Raw genomic sequence first — 12,671 nt, forward strand, 5'->3', positions numbered from 1 at the left:
AGTTTCAGTAGCTAAAATCAAATATAGAAATAAAATAAAAAAATAAATACAACAGAATAGGAACTCAGATATCTGTGGAGTCTTACAATGAAGACATCAGAGATTCTCTGTCTCACTGACCTTGGATTTGGTCCTTAAGAACGGTTTCCACCATCTTGGAACCAGAGACAGCTACAAATATGAAATCACACTTGTGTCTCCTCCTTCCCTTACCTGTAATTTTCCACAGCTGCAGTGTGAGTGGAATTAGGGCCGTCTAGTTAACTTTTGCACAGAGAAGATCAGGGTTCCAGCAGAGTGATACTGTAGAAGGGCATATTTTGTTGGGGGGAAGGGAAGACCCGTAATGAAGAGCCCTTTGGGACTGCTGATGCGATCTGAGAGCCTGGGGAGAATCTGCCACAATGCGGAGAGGGCTGCACTTTGGTGGCACTGCTTGTTCAGGATTGGAAGACTTTCCCCTCATTACCAGCACCTCTGCACCAAACACAAGTCGTGCTGGCCTGCTGGACTCTTGGCCATAAGTAGGCAGTGCTGGTCTGGGGTACAGTTCCCCAGGGACCACGGGGATAGAGAGTGCTATATGGTAGGGAAATGGAAACAGAGTCTCTGCCTAAAAGCAGAGTTTCCCCCATGTGAAAGACGAAAGGCTGGAAAAAGCTGCCACAACAGATGACAAGGTTTCTGTTTTTTCACAGCTGATGTCTGGGGAGGAAGGTGGGAAGACAGACACATCCTTTTAAGAGGACCTGAGCTGAGCTGTTGCCTGATTCTGAAATCCCTGAGGTTTTTGTAGGACCCGGTTCTGAATTGTTTGCTATGGAGATGTGGGGAGCCAGGAAAGACAGTAGCAGAACTAGGAGAGGCCGAGAGAAACTTCCCACAAAACAGGAGCCTAGGAAACGAAATTGGAAACTTGAACTCTAGGCAGAAAAATAAAATTTTGGGCAAAGTTTATCAGGAAGATCAATTTCATCATTCATTCAATTTGAAATTAAAATAATATAACTAAATAAAAGAATTTTTAAACTCATTATGTTTAGGATCTTTAAAGGCCCATGACGAAAAATCATTCATAGACATTAACAAAATATGACAAAACAATAACCAACCATAAATGAATGAAGAACAGGAATATATGAAAAATAAGCAATTGGAAATCTGAAAAATAAAAAATACATGGTGATTATAATTGAAAAACTCAATGGATAGGGTAAAATCTAGATTAGAAACAGGCAAAGAGTAAATGAAGATAATACTGTACAACAGAATGAAGCCCAGAGAAACAGAGACTGAGAAAGAAACAGATAGACAGAAGCTAGATGGAGAGGCTCTAACATGCACCAATAGAAATCCAAGAAAGCATGAAAGAGGAAATTCCAGAGCAGCATTATTTGAAGAACTTATAGGTAAGAAGAATAAAAGAAGAGTATCCCAGAACTGAACAAAGCTGTGGACTTCATATTAAAGGTATTCTCTATGTACTGGGAAAAATAAATAAAATTCAATCCACACATACACACATCTTGGTGAAACTGAAGAACATCAACGATAAACAGAAAATCTTTGGCCCTATCAGAGGAAATGACCTATTACCTATAAAGGAACACTTAGGTTGAAAGCCTGCTTCTCCTGAGCAGCAGTTGATTTTAGCAGTTAATGGGCAACGTGCTGGGGAAATATCTCTTAGCCTGGAATTCTGCTCAGCTTTAGTGTCGTACAAGTGTGGAGACAGATGCCTGACCTTTGTAGACAAAGACTAAGCTCATTACCCGTTGAGCCTCACAGAAGAGCCACTTAGCAAGAAGAAATCCAGACAGAAAAACAAATGGAATCAAGAAACAACAGCAAACACAGAAATAAACAAGCAATTGGTAAAAATCAGCTAACTCAATTAATTACTGATTACTAGAAGAAGAAAAATGAACAAACTTTTGTGCATTTTATTCTTTTAAAGATGAAGTTCTTGATAATAATAAGAGGAAATAGGCATGAGTATATATCAGTTTCCCACTAGAGTATGAGCACCCAAGAGACAGGATTTTGCTTTGCCTTCTGCTGTACCTCCAAACATTAGCACAGTGCCTGTCACACAGGAGGTGTTCAGTAAGTGATTGTTGACTGAATGAATGAATGAATGAATGAGGTAGGGTAGAAGCAGACATTCAATGGGCAAGTATACTCAGGTTTTTGCCTTGTTCTCGAGGGGACAAGAGATACTGATAAAAATAAGGTGAATGCTAAAAGGATAGAAATGCCATCAAGGATATCAGAAAAAAGACAAGAAAACAGAGAGAATATAGAAAATTGTATTAGCCCAACAGAAGGTAGAGAAGAAGAAAGAGAAGAAAACTAAAAGCTGATAAAGAGAAACCAGGAAGTAGAAATAAGTTCAAATGTATTAGCACTAATCACGATAACTATAAATTGAATCAACCTACCTATTAAAGGACAAAGACCATCAAATTGGATTAAACCAAATGAACAACAAACCAAATCCAGAGATTTTCTAGAACAGTGAAAGGTTAAAAAGAAAAGTCTGGGAAATGATATTCAAGGCATACATTAATTGGATGGAGCTTTTACAGTATTAATGACAAATAAAATAGAATTTAATTTTTTAAAAAGTTACTCAGGATAAAGAAAGACATTGCATCATGCTAAAAAACAATCCACAAGGTACAGTAAGCATAATCTTGTATGCACGTAACATGAAACCCTGGCATATATAAAGTAAAAATTAAAAGAATCAGAAATTAACTAAAGCACAGTCAGCATGGAAGATTTTTAGCACATCTTTATTAGAAAGTGCCAGATCAAGTAAACAATGATTAGATAGTGTATGGAAGATTTGTTCAACATGATGAAAAAAAATTTTGACATAAGAAATACAGATATAGAGGTCTCTTCCAGTAAAAATAGATAATATGTATCCTCTAAAGAACACATGAAAAAATTAAGAAAAGAATCACACATAAGGACCCAGTTTTCAAACAAATTTCAATCTTTAAAAGCAATTAAATGAAAAATCAACTGAAAAATTTAACATACTTGGAAACTAAAGCAGGCACTCTTAAAGAACTCATGGTTTAAAGATAATTCCATGATGGAAGTGGTAAGTGATAGAATCATACACTGATGATATAAAAATTAATGAATTTTAAAATTTAGGATTCTTAAAAGACAGCAGAGAAAACCCAAAGAACAGAGAAGAAAATCATAAAATCAAGGGAAAATTAATAAAATAGAAAACGAAGAAATAGTAGTTTTGTTGAAAGGTCTAAAGCAAATGTGACACAAGTGAAGATTTGTTAAATCTGTCTGGTATATACATGAAGTATATATTATATTATTCTGTACTTTTCTATGTGATTGAAAGAGTAAAGTAAAATACTGGGCATGAGGGGGCTGGAAAACGCTTTTGCCTAGATCACGATTTTGCCAATGTTACGTTTACTCCAGATTCTCAGGGGCAGAGTCTGATTTTGGCCATTGGCTCTTTACTTGACCTGCCTGGGCTTTAGCTTTTCGGCAAAGACATCAGGTTGCTATTTTTATTACAGAGAATGTGGCAGAAGAATGTCCCTAAATTACTGCACCCATCCTCCTGTAAGTAGAGCTGAGGGAGTTTCTTTGCTAAAGCCGTATGTACGCTGAAGTAGCTGTCGTAAGCCTCTACGGGACTGCCTTCACAGGTTTTATCTCTGTGTATGAAAACATACGAGGGAATTAAAGGAACGTGGTGTTAGAATTTTAAAGTGGAAAGGGAGCTCCTGTCTGTCCTCTCTCCCACGGGAGGGAGGCCTTTTACAATGTCATGGAGCAAGCAGTGTGTTCTGTGGAACAACGGAAAAAGCTCAACTCTTATTGAACAGAAGTCCCTGGGACTCTCACCCACGGCTTTTAGCTTCTAAAGCAACACATCAAAAGTTTACTCACTTCCAAATGACAGCCCTGCAAGTGTTGGAAAACAACAATCTGGTCCCCCTTCAGACTTCCCTCCTCCTGGTAACAGTTCCTCAGTTCCTTCAGAATGGAAAGAATCGAGCAATTCTTGAATACCTGTTATACATGCCAAGTGCCTTAGATGGAGGGTGTGATCGTCTTCAAATTCCCTGTGATTATCTGCATCGCACCTAGGGAAACTGGGGCTCAGGGAATTGAAATAACTTCACCTAAGATCCTAAGGTTAATAAAGCAGCAAATCTAGGCGAGTTTGACTAAGCCCCTGGGCTTTCTGCTCCTCCATGCTGTTTGTGAGGTGTGTGGTCTTCGGGGGACCCTGCAGCCCACCCTGCCTTCTGCTTCCTGCGTGCTTAAACATGCACCCGGGATGTGCTACTGAGAACTGCACATGACATCATGACTTCCAATAGCCCTTTAGAATATTTTACCCTATTTGATCCTCTCTCCAAACCACTGAATATGTAAGAAAGGAATTAACACTCACATATTACAGATCAGGAAACTGAGGCTCAGTACAATGCATGCCCGCCCTCCCTCCAAATCAACCAATCTTTAAGTGGAAGAATTGGGATGCAAACCCAAATCTTCACATTCAGCGTCAGTCTTTCCCGTTGCTCAAGATGCCCACCCAGGATCCAGAACCTCACCAGCATTAAGAACTGATCCACCCTCGTTAATCTAGACTTAAGTACCATAATTGTTAATACGTGGCCCAAAATGGCCTTAGCTCCTTTAGCAGCCTATATAGCACTACTGCCTTAGGCAGATTCTGTTAGGACGTAGTCCCCCAAATCTCTCGTTTTACAAAAACTGCTGTGACATCACAGCTTCTCTTTGTGCAAATGAGTTTACATTGATCTTTGTGAAACTTCTTCCTTCCTCCATTCCAGTGGACTCTATACCAAGCTCCTGCCCAGAAGAGTATTTTAGATTATCCCTGTGTCATCCAATGAGGTAGATCCAATGTAGTTAGAACTGGGTAACCGGCACCCTTGACACGCCTCTGTTTGCTCTCACGGTGGATTTGTTGATGACACTGGGGAAAGCACACCACTGAGGACTGAGCCTGAGGGTGTGAGTTCCAAAAGCTCAGGGTCCTGAGGAAGCACAATTGAAGAGAAGGGAGATCAGTGTGTATTCAGATGCCACCACTGCACCATGACTGGGATAACTGTGGGTGTGTGCTGGGGGGAGCAGCCCCCCTGGAGATATAATCTCTCTCTACAGTGGGGGCAGGTTGATGGATTTGGGGGGAACGAGACACACGTGGAGACATTCCCCCATATCCTCCTGACATAAACTCTTTCCCCTAGTTTATTACAGACCGTGCTCAAGGTCACAGTGAAGGTTATTCAGTGCCAGTGCTTTTCCCCACCTTTGCCTCATTGGGGGAATTCAAGTTGCTTGGAAATATCCCATCGCAGCTGCCTGCCTTCGGAGCTTGCTCTGAACTGAAGTAGAACCCCTTTTCCAGCTCCACCCCACTCTCAGCTTGCCTTTCTCTAATTGCTTAGCACTCTTTGCTTTTCCTGTCACCACGCTCTCCCAAACAGATGGTGTTTATAGACAGGAAAGAAGTGGAAGTTATTCAGCTGCAAGGCTGGTAATCGATACCCAGAAACCGACCCTCTGAAGATGCCAGTCAGAGGAGGGTCCTCATGGATGCAGCCACTAAAACAGCTCAGAGCCGAGACCCATGAGCCTGGCCTGGGCTGTGTCCCGGGGATAGGATGACAGCCTCTTGTGCTTGTAGCCAGTTAAGTGGGATAAACCTATGTGTTTCCTGCTGGCTTTTCCCTACTTCTCCCTGGACTTTAGGGCTGTGTGTGTGAAAGTTTTATGTTCGTGAAGCCAGAAGCAGAGACCCGCCTTTTCCCGAGCTGGTGGGCAATCACCCCACTGGGGGGGGGGGCGGGTTATTGAGCTCCTGCTTGACTGTACTCTGCTTCTCACGTGTTGCTGTGGAGACTCAAGAAAAATCCTCAGCTGCTCTTCAGTTGCTGAGGAGGCTGTGCTGTCAGGACAGCGGCCCTCTGAGAACTGTCCCAGGCAAAGGTAGAAATAAGACGAGAGGCAGAGAGGGAGTGAGGCGGGCAGTATATTAGTGCTGATATATGGGGACTACGGAATATCGTTACATGTGGAATCTCACACACACGTATATTTGACGCCAGGAATCTTGGGTTCAGATGAAAGGGGGGTTTGGGTTTAAGATGAAAGAGGGCACTGAGTTTGAACCAGTTGCCAGGCGGGTTGGAATGGAGGGGACCAGCAGTGCTTAGGGAGTGTGGGGTGGCATGGGGGCCCCAGGTGCTGAGAGAGATCACGGAAAAGGACATAGGTTCCCCTATAACCCCAGGATGGCGGGCTACTAGGAGAGACAGGTTGCCTAGTGGGTCAGGGCCCTATGTGTAAAAGAGTCTGGCAAAGCATGGGACTCAGGGGCAGCCTCCAAATCTTAGCCACTTACAATTTCAGGCACCTCTCTGTGTCCCCCTCTGCTTCCCCATAAAAAGATAATTTCTCTTCTGGTCAATGCCTAAAATGTCTGTAGCAGAGAAATGCTTTTATACCGCAATTTGAGATAAGGCTTAAAACGCAGCACGGCCCACAAAGGGAGATGACGCCACACAGAGGTTCAAGTACAGGCTTTGGATTCTATGAGGCCTGGGGTCCATCCCAGCTCTGACATTCGCTTCTAAGGTGATTTCTATCACTTTTTGAGCCTCATCTTCTTAATCTTTAAATTGAGGACTACAGCTTACACCTTCCTTGTAGGGATAAAGGAGCCAATGCATTTTTTGTGCAGTCACGTTTGTAAACCATCAACAAATAGCAACTAGTAGGAGTCCACCCATGCAAATGCGTGTAAAAGATTCATTCAATACAGAAATGGCAGAATTTCTATTTATGTAAGAGAACAATAAAAGAGAACTCAGAGGAAATTGAGGGGCTTAAAGGCAGAGAAGGAGAAAGAGGGGAAAAGGAAAGGAACAAAGCAGCCAAGGCTGGCAAACGAACACACAGGGATGCACAGGCTCAGGGCCCTGCCCAGAGGCACTTCTGGGTCCCATGAATGGGTCCAGGACGGTGACCAACCTCAGTGAAGGATGATCCTGCTGCCAGTTACGGAAGCAGGTGGCTCAGCTTCCAATCATATCTGTGGATTTTTGTCTTGAGCAAAGGAACTTCATTTCCAGGCCAAATAATAATTAAATAGATTCCAGGTTGAGACTGGTCTCTGCCCTCAAGCCATATACTGTCAGGGTGGGGAGATTAAGTCCCAGAAAACAATGAGAAGATGGTGACAGGATGAACCGGCAGGTTCTGTGGACTAACGGTGCTTTGGTAGCAGGGACCCCAGGGCTGGGGCAGCCAGAGCCCCCTGCAGGAGGGGCACTTGAAGGGCAAGGTCTGTACAGCCAGAGCAAGTGGAGAGGGCGTTCTGACAGCAGAACAGCAAGAACAAAACGGGGAGCCTGGATCACTCAGTGGGGGAGACCTGTTCCCCTGAATTCAGTGCTTGTGTCTGGCGAGGGATGAGTCAGTCCCAGCCGAGGCCATACCTGGGGAAAGTTCTCACAGGGTGAATGAAGTTCAGGGTCAAGCTCCCAGGAGTGGTGAAAGACATGTTGATTTCTCAAGGGGTGGGGAAGGAATGGAGGGCATGGAAGGGCAGGAATGTCAAGGCACCTTGTCCAGGAGGAGGGCGTCACCTCAGGAAGGATAAGCAGGACATGCTTGGGGCGGGGGGTCCTGTCAGGTCAAAGCCCACCCCTGAGTTAGGAACACTGGGGTCTCACCAAGTGGATAGGGGTTTTCCTGCTTGGTCATTCCTTGTTTAACGGGTTAAAGAATTCTACTGCTAATAAAAATATAACTTAACTTAGCTCTCCATAAAGATTACAAACTTTTGGGCTTCCCTGGTGGCGCAGTAGTTAAGAATCCTCCTGCCAATGCAGGGGACACGGGTTCGAGCCGGGGGCCAGGAAGATCCCATATGCCACGGAGCAATGAAGCCCGTGCACCACAACTACGGAGCCTGCGTTCTAGAGCCCGTGAGCCACAACTACTGAAGGCTGTGTGCCTAGAGCCCGTGCTCTGCAACGAGAAGCCATCGCAATGAGAAGCCCGCACACCACAAAACAGAGTAGCCCCAGCTTGCCACAAGTAGAGAAAGCCCAGGCTCAGCAACAAAGACCCAACTCAGCCAAAAATAAATAAATTTAAAAAAAAAAGGTTACAAACTTTTGAGAAATCAGATAATAAATCCACATATTAAAAAAAAAAAAGACTTTGAGCTGGCGTGCTTTCTGACTCCATTTTCTGTCTATTTCCCTTCATTGCATCAAGCATGCATGGACAGTCATGTCCTTTGGTGTTGGATCCTAGTATATTCAGATCTTATCAGCCCTGTCCTTTGGAAGTCACGGTAGCCACCATGTTGAGAGCTGAATGATGACAAATATGTGGCAGTTTTCATCTTTCATTTTTTATCATTTCCATACCTACTACTTTAATGGCAAAGCAATGAGATTACCGGCATTAAGCCATCAATGTCTTCCTATCCCCAAGCTCATTCCTGGATAATTTTGCCTGAGGTTGAAAAAAAAAAAAACAAACAACCCCAAACAGTAAAGCATCTGCTTTAAATTAGGAGGATATTCCTTGGTATTCATATTCTTAAAGTAAATTTAAATTGGTTTATCTGTATTCTTTAGAATACACAGGAAAGTCAAGCGGTCATGGATTTTGGGCTTGAATTAAAGAATTTCCTCATGGCCAACTCTGCTGTTAATTCAACCTGTTTTCTTAGGATATTTAAGCCTCAGATAAAAAGTAAAACTCAACACCAAGGGAGAAATAGAGTCTGAGTTGCAATTAAATTTATGCCACTATTCAGGAATTATGGAAGGTGACTGGGATCCCCTCTAGGCAAGCTGAAGCCAGGTTTGTAATCCCCACTCCATTCAGAAGGATTAACAGTTGATTTTAATTCAAAATCAATATAAACAGGCACTCTAGAGAGTGTCCCCGGGTACACTGGGCCTGGCACACCAATTTACTGACAGCAAACCAATTGTTCTACCTGTGAAGTCCATGGCGAAAGGCCAAATATTTCAGACAAAAGTGAAACAAGTGAGGCATCATCAGGTCCCAGTGACACAGGACTATTTTAAAGGTGTCCTCTGGGCAGTTTGGAAATAATCGGGAAATTCTAAATGTGTGTGTATTTAGACACAGAAATTCCATTCCTAGGACTCTACCTTAGAGATACAAATTCGTACAAAGATCACGCACAAGGACGTTTATCACCATGTCATTTGCAATAACAAGAAGTGGGCAGTGACTTAAATAACAATCAATGATAGTACCTTCACACAAAGGATAATATTTCTTCAGGAGAAGGTAGATTTCTATGTAGTGACAGGAAAACATTCCTGGCATATTTTTTAGTGAACAAAGCAAGCTTCAGACTAGAACGTGATTCCAGTGGAAAATCAGAAAAAAGAAAAGCATCAACACATGCTGTTGTGTGTAAGAGTATACACCCTGTGGTCAGATTGCCTGGGCTCTACTGTGCACCAGCTGGTCAGCATGAGCACGTGGAGGAGGCCTTGGTTTTCTCATCTGTAAAATGGAAACGGTAAGGCTACCTGCCTCATAGACACATGATAGGCTTTCAGATAAAATATCAGACAAACCAGTAATAATGATCAACTTTAGGGAGCTAGACTTGGGGGAGAGGAGAACTTTTTTTTTTAAACTGTATTCACTTCCAAACTTTTTTTTTTTTTGCAAGAATGTTTAAACTGATTAAAAAAAAAATGTTCTCTCTGAACTAGAAGCCATCTATGAACAGATGATGACTCTGGTTGCACCCTTGGTTGACTGAGGATTAGTGAAAGGTGAAGATATTTATCAGTTCAATCAGGACCCCAAGACACCCTGAGACTCTCCTCCTAGGAGAGAAAGTTCTTGGTCCACAGGACCCAAAAGGTCCACTGAGAACCACAAAAATCTTACCACAAATGACTCTGTCCAGCTCCCCACACTATGTGAGCTGACCAAACTCAAGCATGGTCTTCTATCAGCTGAAGACCACGTTGCTTGGATGACCCCAGCCCCTTAAAATGCCTGTCTAAGAAACAACACTGTCAAAAGGATTTATTGTTTTCTCAGGCTAAAACCTGACCATAGGTTCCTGACAGCTTCTTTCTTAGAGCAGTCACTTCAGAAAACTTGCAATTATAAATCCTTTCTCTGCTCCTTTGAGATGTAAACCTTCTACCACCCAGAAATGTCTCCTCAAGGATCCGGGAGCCATCTCTTTGAAATGCAAACATCCAGGGAGATAAGTCCCATATCTCCTGGTCTTGTGGGAGGGGAGGGGCCTCACTTGGTGGGTGCCTTGCTCCAATTTGCAAACTACCTCCTGTCATAAAGATGTGAGAGGTCTCTTGCTCCTCTGGATAAGTGCCAATAAGCAAACACAGATGGCCTAATCACATTGACCACCTCTCCCCTTATATATCCTCTAGTACTTTGCTTTTAGCACAAGCCGGTGTTTAAAACGTCTCCCACCTCTTATTTTAATGGTGTTGGGCTCAGTGTTATACTGAAGTCTCTCCCCTACTGCAATAGGTCTCAATAAAATCTGTCTTGTCACCTTCCATTGCTATACACTATACACCTCTGTTTCTCTTTGACACCACTGTTGAGGGAGGACTTCATCAAAGGAAAAGCCATGACCATGGGGAAGGGAGGCCTTGGCATTTACTCTCGTGGTAATTACTTAACCTCTGCCTTCCAGTAAATACCGGAGGGAAAACTGGGTAGTTGTGGTTCCATATGCCAAAGACAGCTGAAACGTGAGTGAGGATTTCCCCCCAATATGAACATAAGCCCTTAACTGAGTGCTTTGCCAAGTACTGAGAAATATGCTAAACTCTCAATATACAGCATCTCATTAAATCCTTACAGTAACTGTATGAGATAGGTGTTGTTATTTTCTTAAACTCTAAGCAACAGAAAGATTAAGAAATTTGCTCAAGGTCACATAGCTCATAAGTAGCAAAGCCAGGTGTCAAATCCTAGTGTCTGGCTCCATAAGCTTTTTTTTTTTTTTTTTTTTTTTTCTTTTTGCGGTATGCGGGCCTCTCACTGTTGTGGCCTCTCCCGTTGCAGAGCACAGGCTCCGGACGCGCAGGCCCAGCCGCTCCGTGGCATATGGGATCCTCCCAGACCGGGGCACGAACCCGTATCCCCTGCATCGGCAGGCGGACTCTCAACCACTGCGCCACCAGGGAGGCCCTCCATAAGCTTTTGCATGGCCCGGATAAAAATCATGGTACAGACGTAGAGAATGGACTTGAGGACATGGGGAGGGGGAAGGGTAAGCTGCGACAAAGTGAGAGAGTGGCATGGACATATATACACTACCAAATGTAAAACAGATAGCTAGTGAGAAGCAGCCGCATAGCACAGGGAGATCAGCTCGGTGCTTTGTGACCACCTAGAGGGGTGGGATAGGGAGGGTGGGAGGGAGATGCAAGATGGGGGGGATATGGGGATATATGTATATGTATAGCTGATTCACTTTGTTATAAAGCAGAAACTAACACACCATTGTAAAGCAATTATACTCCAATAAAGATGTTAAAAAAAAATCATGGTAGCTCTGCAGATGAAGTATAGCTTAAATTCATGTTTAGGCTGGAAAGTTTCTTCTCCATGGAAAATAACTATGTCTTAGCGCATGTAATCAAAAAATAGCCGTACTCTAGCAATAACAACAACAGACACCTCTGTAATAAAACACTTAGCCTTTTTCCTCAAAACTGGATAAAATAAAAAGAAGAATGTATATATATATATAACAGAGTCACTTTGCTGTACAGCAGAAATTAACACAACATGGTAAATCAACTATACTTGAATATAAAAAAAAACAACTGGCTTTCAGGCCAGTGAAATAGGGTGGTCATGGTACAGATCTCAGAACCCTGCCTTTTTTTCTTCATTCTCTTTCTTAATGGTCTTTGAAATGCCTTCTCTTGAGTATTGTCTCACTCCCCAGCTAGAACAGCAGCTCCCCCTGGGTAGGGATTTCAACCGTTTTGTTAACATCTGTACCTACAGTGTCTGTGGAAGCGCATGGCCCATGGTTGGCACCCAATAAACACTTGTTGAAGGGAGGAAGAAAGGAGGATGGGAAGAAGGGAGGGAGGGAGGGAGAGAACTGAAAGGAGATTTAGAAATATGCTAGCTTTAATTCCACCCCCCTCCCCACCCAAACTCCACGCTGCCGTCCAGAGAGGTAAGTGACCAGCCAGGGGGAACAGGTCTCTTCGCTCTTCAACTAGGTCAACTACTCCATCCTTCTTGGGTGGTGGTGGGGGGGGAGGAGAGGGGCAGATCTGAGAATTGCTTAGATTTTATGAGGTTTCTCAGTCTCAGCACTGTTGACATTTGGGGCCAGAAAACACTTAGAGCGCACTCTAGGATGACCAGCCACATGCCTGGCCTCTACCCTCTCAATGTCAGCACCTCTGCCTCCACCACCCACCTCTGAGTTGTGACAACTGAAAACGTCTCTAGGCATTGCCAGTGTCTGGGGACAGGGGGATGGTGGTGGGGAACAGGGCAAAACTAGCCAAGGTCAAGAACCACTGGATTAGAAGAGAATGTAACCATGAGTTACT

This window comes from Mesoplodon densirostris, chromosome 15 (assembly GCF_025265405.1).
Source record: "Mesoplodon densirostris isolate mMesDen1 chromosome 15, mMesDen1 primary haplotype, whole genome shotgun sequence".
NCBI classification, from domain to species: domain Eukaryota; kingdom Metazoa; phylum Chordata; class Mammalia; order Artiodactyla; family Ziphiidae; genus Mesoplodon; species Mesoplodon densirostris.